This window comes from Falco rusticolus, chromosome 1 (genome assembly GCF_015220075.1).
Source record: "Falco rusticolus isolate bFalRus1 chromosome 1, bFalRus1.pri, whole genome shotgun sequence".
In the NCBI taxonomy this organism is placed as follows: domain Eukaryota; kingdom Metazoa; phylum Chordata; class Aves; order Falconiformes; family Falconidae; genus Falco; species Falco rusticolus.
Window position 1 is genome coordinate 85,762,377 of NC_051187.1, and position 7,764 is coordinate 85,770,140.

Genomic DNA, 7,764 nt, shown 5'->3' on the forward strand with positions numbered 1-7,764 from the left:
AGTCTTGCCTTTGCCTTTAAATCCAGATGGATTTAGGATTTAATTACAAAGTTGTTTGTGTGTGAGGTTTTTTTCCTCCATCTGAAAACTAAATCTGCACCAATGATACAAGGAATGTATAAAACATTTGATTTCTACTGCTGTGGGACATAATCAGCAGCACAAATGGATGTGGTGACCAGGAAAACACTTGAAATGAACACCAAAGCAAGCAGTGACAAAGCTTTCTTTGCACAAAGAATGACAGCTGCTGTTGTCAGGATTACACTCAGATGAGCGGGGATTGTGTCAGTCCTGTTTTAGGAAAGGATTGCAACTGGAACCTCTCTGTCTCAGGGAAAGAGAAGCAGCAAATGAAAAATGTCTTTGAGCAGAGAGAAGTGACACGTTTTTGTGATTAAATGCACTGTTAGCGAAATGTCAGGTTGTATACAAGCTTGTTTTCAACTCTCGGTTGAACCAACTCCTAATTGATCACACAGAGGGTATCCCACATAGAAAAACCTGACAAGTTTTAGAAGCAAATGACTTTTCTTTTTCTTTTGGAACATTTGGCAAACGCACCCAAGACTTGCATTTGAACACTTCTTATGAATACTATTGTCAATAGGCAAGGATCTCTGGTGGCCCTTTGCTTCCCAGAACATCCCTCTGTTTCTTTGCCTGCCCCTACCAAAAGAGAAGACTTTCTGCCCTTGAGGCTATAGGACATCATGGGAGATGCACTCTGATTATGGGGGCCAGAAAACATCAAGGGATTGCAACAAGATGTACTTGAAGCCCTGGGAGGGGCTGGAGCAGTTTGAGTGGACACACAAAAGTGTGAAATCCACCAAAACAAAATTATTCACTATGATGTAAACCAAAGTGTTTTCATTCAGGATAGCTCAGACTGTATTGTCCCAGAAACAAGCAACCTTGTGATGATACTCAGCCCCTCATTTCTATTTTGCCTCAACAGAGAAAACACAGCAGAGCAAAGAAAATGGCAACAATTTCCGTGCATACACAAGCACTTCCTTTTGAAAAATAAAAGCTGCCTTGAAGTTTAATGCATGCTCAGAGTTCAAAGGGTGCAGGCCAAAATTAAATCAGCAAGGATGACTAAGAATTTCTTTGGAAATTGGAAACACTAGTCTGTTGGCATTCTTGTGTGAGTTCAAGACTAGCAGGTGCAAGGGAGGGGGAAGGCTACCTCTGGTGCTATTTCATCCCAGGTACAGCAAAAAAATGATGCCCTGGCCTTGTTTTGGGAATTGCTACATATTTCTTGGAAAGTATACAAGAAAAAGCGTATTTCCCCCTCAGCCTGGGCAAGGATATGACATGTGATCAAAGCAGTTTTGAAGCTGGTTCACTATGTCTTCGTGTAATTGCAGTAGGGTTGTGGGCTGGTGGGGTTTTGTTGGGGGGGGGGTGTGTTTGTTTGTTTGGGGGTTTTTGGGGGGTTTGTTTTGTTTTGTTTTGTTTTGTTTTATCCATTGATGATGCTATTGTGTATTTTGAGACCTGTTAACGGCAAACAAATGTGAGCCTATCAGTGCTCTAGCAGTGCCTTTTACAGTTTCAGCTCCCTTGAAAACCAAGGACTTGTGTACCTGCTTCATGAGTAATAGACTGACTTTCCTTTTCAGCTGGAAATCTTACAAGTAGAAATTTATTCTGAGGTGACAGAGGTAGATTTTGGGTCAGAGTCCTCAGAACTCCTGCACTATTGGAAACACAGGCTGAGATTTGCACACCCTGAATGAGACCCACCTCTCCCAGCAGCTGTCACCCCAAACGTGCATGGATGTGGTGACTATGGGGGAAAATGATTTAGGTGATGAAATAAAAATGCTTCCTCTCCAGCTGCAGGGAAGTGGTGAGGCATCTAATTGAAAACCATCCCTGCACATTTGCTGATATACACACAGAAGTTTGCCTACGTTGGTTTCCAGGCTCTTTAGATAGCCTTACCTCCCATTCAGAACTAATGCTGGTTTTCAGTGGGGTTGGCTTAGAAGTGGGGAGACAAAGATGAGGGGTTTTTTTAAAATTTGTTTCAGTCTAAACGGCTGATGAACTCTTCTGAAAATGTCACCTTGATGGTAAGTGATGAGCAGGTGAGCATTTAGTTGAGAGCTTTAGAAAAATCAAGCCTGTGATGCTGAGTAATAGAATATATAGATGAGAAAGAGCTGATCTCTTACTGATATTCCCCCCTAGCACTGCAAAACTGCTTTCAGCAACACATTTTCCAGAATCTATTTCCATGTTAGACAAAGACTCGTGCTTTCGGTCTGTGCAGTGAAAGACAAGAGAAGAAACAGCATCCTGCTTCTTTGCCAAAAGGCTTCTTACTGGGCACAGTCTGAAATACTGCAAGGACAGGCAGTTGTTTTCCTTCTTGCATTTGCTTGGAAAGTCCAGGCTGTGAGATTCGTATTGCTGGGCACTGCTTGGTTGTCCACCTTAGGATAGTGGCAGTGGTGTGTTTGGCAAAGTGATGGTAGAAGTGCAGGCAATGGCCACGGGACATAGAAAAGTCAAGGTTTGTAAGTGTTGGGAATGTTTTTTTTTATTAGAACAGCTAGTGCAGCTGAAAAATAAACAAAAAACAAAACCCCTAAACAACCCGTGTTTGTGGTCAATAGCCCATTTTCCACATCCTGAAAGCTTCTTTCACATTAAACCATCCAGTAATAGCCGAGGCTGCGGAAAGATGCTATCTCTTACAGGAGACACAGCCTAAGGAAATAAGATTCTTTGTTTAGAACTTGGTAATCTGACCTCCTTTCAAATTTTAGTCCCCTGTACCTCTCATTTATTAAATTCTGTTATGAAACTTAATTGGGACAGAAATCCCCAAGTATATATTTTTTTTCCAATTACTGAGATTGGCGGAAGATCTTCCCGATAGAGGCACCGATCACTGAAACCCTGGAACACAGACTGACCATGCTTGGTTCCTTAATGTACCTTCTGTACTTATTTATTCTTGTGCCAGAAAAGCGGGGAATGCTGCTACATCTCATGCCCCTTGTTGGACCAATTTCTGCTCAGAGCTTCCTTGGTAAAAGGGCAGAGTAATATCAGCGCCACAAACGCAGCTGTTCTGCAGTGGTGTAAATGAGACTGTCAGATTGCTGCAGGTGCAAAGCAGTGGAGAACCAGAGAGCAGAGCCAGGGACATCTGTACCCTTTCTTCCTCCATGTGTGCTCCTTGTTCCTTTGACCCACTGAGGTTGGTGCTGATTTGTGCCATAAGGCATACAAGATAAGTTGTGGAGGAGGAAGAGCAAGCATCAGGTGCTCCTGAGAGAACAGAGTTCCTTTGCAGTAGAGTGAATATTCACTTTTCTCCAGGGTCTGACTAATTTACCCCCTGGATCTGAAAGTACTTCTTAATCTAAATAAAGATCAAAACAAGAGCATTGAATGTGTTCTTACATTAGTAGAGAGAAGACACTGACCCTATCCTTTAACTCTCTGAAGACGCATAATTAGGTTCTGGAGTTAAAACAAGTTTTTGCATGAGAACTAAGGTTTGGTTTCTTTTTTATAATAGGAGTTAATGGCAAGTTTTGAAGGGCTATGGCAAATAGCCTCTTCATTCCTGAAGTCTTAACTACTATCATGCCTGAATGACATGGCTGAAAATACTTGCTTAAGAAAACAAATGGCTGGACTCAGTTCAAAAGTCCACAGAGGAAGTCCTTTTTCTGCTGTTAGCTAGAGGTTAAGCTAGACACGATGTTGCCTCTAGTGATTAAACGCTGCAACATTGCCTGTATGTTTGGAGTAAACAGTCACAGCTTCCTCTGCCACTGCTCCAGGCTGATGAGACATGAGTCGCCTACCTTCCCAAAGCTGTTCAGCGGTGCTCGTGCTGCAGTGTCCCATCCTCCACAGAGACATACGAACAGTGTCAGGGTCCCATTACCTTTATTCAAGGGTAAATGACGTGTGTGTGTGTGTGTGTGTGAGCAATTTCCTCCCCCAAGCACATATGAAGTATCATTAGGCTATTAATAGGAACTCCAGGGCTTCAAAGTAAGAGCAGATACTTAAATAAACTTATCAGTTGCCTTCAGTCTGTTGTCTACAAATCCCAAGGGGAAATGGGGTCTCTGGGCTGCCTCTGACCCCATGGAAAGTAATTAAGAAATCAAAACCATCGTCAGCAGCTGAAGTTTGCTATTCAGGGATCTACCAGGCAGCAGAAAACAGAGGTAGCTGCAAACCAGAAAAATGTTGAGAACTTCTGCAGCAGGGAAAGTGCAGAAATTACAAAGATCAGCACTACCATCTGTTGAACTTAACAGTTCTAATATCTTCACTTAACCAGAATATTTCAGGGGATGGTGCATTTCTTCCTCCTAGAGCACTACGAGCCCTGCAGGATAGCTCCACTCCTGCAACTCTTGCCATTGATGGACAAGCTCTGGCTTGTACCCACTGTAACATTCTGTGAAAAAACACCAAGCACTTTGGTTTTTTCCTTGGTGGTGTGAAAACTCCCCAGCAGAAATGGTGGATCTGGGATTCAGGTGTCTATTGCTGTTAAGTGTTTTTCAATGTTGTTTAAAGCCTATGCTGATTTTCATGGACTGCCTGCTATCAGATGTGTGTTTGCTTCTTGCTCTTTCTGGTACTGTTTCATTTTTACCTTGTAGCTGAAATGTCATCCCCTTTCATGCAGAAGTGGTTTTCTTGCTCCCTTGTGCATCAGACATTTTGCTGCTGGAACAGTGAATTTCCCTCCACTGGCACCTCCCATAAGCTGCGTTCACTCCTGTAGACTTGGGGTGTCTGCAAGATAGTAAAATAAACCCTATTCATAAAAGGCAGGCAGAAACTGTTTTTATTTGAGCTGCAGAGGAGAGAGCACTACCCAGCACAGCCAGGGTGTGAGGCTGGACAGGACTGCCCCGGCTTCCAAAGTGTAAATACTCATTGCAGACTAAGCATGGGGGAAACACTGCCTGCCTGGTTGCCCACTGCCTGCATCACAGAGCTTCAGGAAGCAGAGCCCCCAGACAAGGTGTAGAGGAATGAGGCTGGGTTAATTATCATTGGTAATATACAGCTGTGGGCTGGCTTCAGGGGCGGTGGGTTGGCTGATGTAGATAAGGTGCAGCTGTGGCTGGTTAAGTTAAGTGGTTGAGAGCCAATGAAGAGAGAGCAGCCGAGGAAAAAGCAGAGAGAGAAAGAAGTAAGAGAAGAGAGAGTGGGCCCTGGATGAGGTGAGGACAAGGCAGCAGAGGGACTGGCATGAAAAGTGTGCTGGTATGAGATGGTGAAAGACCTTGTTGCAGCCTGATAGTCTGGAGAGTGCTGTGACAATTGGTGCCCTGTGTGAGGCCCTTCGGATTATGAGACTGCGTGTAATGAGTGGTGACAGTGGTGATGGCTGTGCTGGGGGATGTTTGAAGTTTTGAGTGGTGACAGCGGTGCCCAATACAGTGGAGACAGGTGGGTATAGCCTGTGATCCAGATCATGTTGAGATAGGCGGGAAGAGCCTGGGGATCTGGATCAGACACTGGTAAAGGTGAGCTGTTGGGATCAAAGAGAAGGAAGCCCAACTGCCGTGGAGTTTAGAGACTGAGGGTAACAGGCGATAGCAGCAGAGTACGTGGCCAGACATGGCAGCAGCCTGCAGCAGTGGCGGGTCCAGAGCAGTTCCGGCCAGACAGCGGTGATGGCTGTGCCGGGGGAAGGCGCGGGAGCAGCGCGGTACCGTGAGCAGCTCCGGCCGTTGCTGCTCTGCTCGGGCTGCTGGTATTCTTGCTGGCATTTACATGCTTGTTGAAGGTGTCTCCACTTGTAGAAGAAATGGGAGACCACAAAGATGTTAAGAAGTTTTTCAGGACACAGAATGATGTGTTAGTGCTGTATTCTAGATCTGCTGCTGCTGCAAGCTCACTCAGGTTACTGTCCAGTGTGACCCAAGAGGTGAAAGGACAGGGTACTACAAGTTCATCAGAACCACCCTCTGAAGAAATCAAAATCCCAGATGCTAAGAAATCAGATAAGAAGAAAGGTGATCAACCTGCAGAAGATGAAAAGCCCAAGATAAAAGTGAAGAAGGAATTCAGGGACAAGTTGTCCGGAGAGTATGAAAAGTTTATTTGTAAAAAGGTTATGTTGATTGTTAAATACCTATGGTATGAAATGTTAAAAAGGGGGAAAAAAAAAAAGGGGTGGGGTGGGGGGAATTGTAGAGGAGTTATAGAGGACTGTATGAAAAGTTTATTTGTAAAAAGTTTGTGATGATTGGTAAAAACATGAGGTATGAACTGTTAACAAGAAAAAAAGGGGGAATTGTAGAAGAATGAAGCTGGGTTAATTAGCATTGATAATATACTACTGTGGGTTGGCTTCAGAGGTGGCGGGTTGACTGATATGGACAAGGTGCAGCTGTGGCTGGTTCTGTTAAGTGGTTGAGAGCCAATGAAGAGGGAGCAGCTGAGGAAGGAGCAGGCCCTGGATGAGGCGAGGAGAAGGCAGCAGAGGGACTGGCATGAAGAGTGTGCTGGTATGAGATGATGAAAGACCTTGTTGCAGCCTGATAGTTTGAAGAGTGCTGTGACAACAAGGAACCGCCTGGGGACAGTAAGGTGAGAAACTTGCAAGAAGAGCAAAACTGAGCATCCTGGAGTGATAAGGCCAGGTGGCTGAGCCTTTGTGGGACTGGTCTTTGCAGAGACAGGGATGCAGAGACAGATCCTGGCTGTCCAACAGTGCTAGCTGAAACACAGCACACTAAAACCTTCTTGAAGCACAAGGGAACTGAAGGAAATTAAGTTGCTTCTGCTTAATGATGCCAACGAGCAAAGCCTGGGTGCTCTTTCTCTCTTTCACCAAGCAGGGGAGGATGCTATCTAACACAGCTCCTTTGTGAGCAGCTAAAAGACCATTCATCAACAACTGAATTCCTGTGGTGGGTGAATTTTGGGGAACTAATAGTTGCTGCTTACCTCTGTGCATAGGAAAGTTCCTGAAGCAACACGGTGGGCTGCAGACACACCTTCAGAGAGCAGCAGACATGCTGCAGTGCAAGTCATACGTTCTGCTTTTCATTCTACCCTTCTTCCCAGCTCAGCATCACCAACCTGAAAATAGTCAGACTTCTCCAAGGAAGGCACAGGGATACCTGGCATTCTTCTGCATCAAGATAAGGTCCCTCAGCAAGGGGACCATTGTTGGATGGTCCATTAAATTTACCTCTAAAAATTTACCTCCGTCCACTGATGGGCCATTAAATTTACCTCTAAAACATGGACTCACATTTTGTCCATCAGTTGAAGAAGAAGCCTGACTAAGAATGGGTCAAGCATATAAGGATACACCTTCCCCAGACAGGACAGCTGTCATACTTTGATAACCCTGGGTGGATGTTTCTTCGATGATTTTTTTTTTTTTTCTTCCATAATTCCATCCACTCTCTTCCTGAAGCTATGTAAATGTTGGGCATCCACAGGATCTTGCAGTGAGGAGTGCTGCAGGTGGCAGGATGACTTCTGAAAAAGATTCTCCTTCTCTCTGTCTCCTCCTAGTTTCTTTTCATGCTGTTTGGAGAAGAAAAAAAAAAAGTTAAGGATTCTTTCTTGGGCCTAAAAAAATTCTTTGTCTTAGATATGAGAAGAAATTAATTCTCTGTGCTTAGAAATGGGTGAAGCTTTACCTATAATCTCACATCCAGTCTAGGGGAGTTCTTTTTAAGAAAGTCCAAAATGAATTGAAGGAAATCCAGAGTTCAACAAGAGTGGCAGTTGTGT

General features: G+C 44.4%; 1 long non-coding RNA gene across 1 annotated transcript; it reads left to right on the plus strand.

Annotated features, from left to right (window-relative positions):
* Positions 1-369: 369 nt before the first annotated feature.
* On the plus strand, positions 370-6,579 carry LOC119154121. The gene is made up of 3 exons (XR_005106336.1): positions 370-380; positions 5,212-5,228; positions 6,484-6,579. It is a non-coding gene; the product is annotated as an uncharacterized LOC119154121 (long non-coding RNA).
* Positions 6,580-7,764: the final 1,185 nt, after the last annotated feature.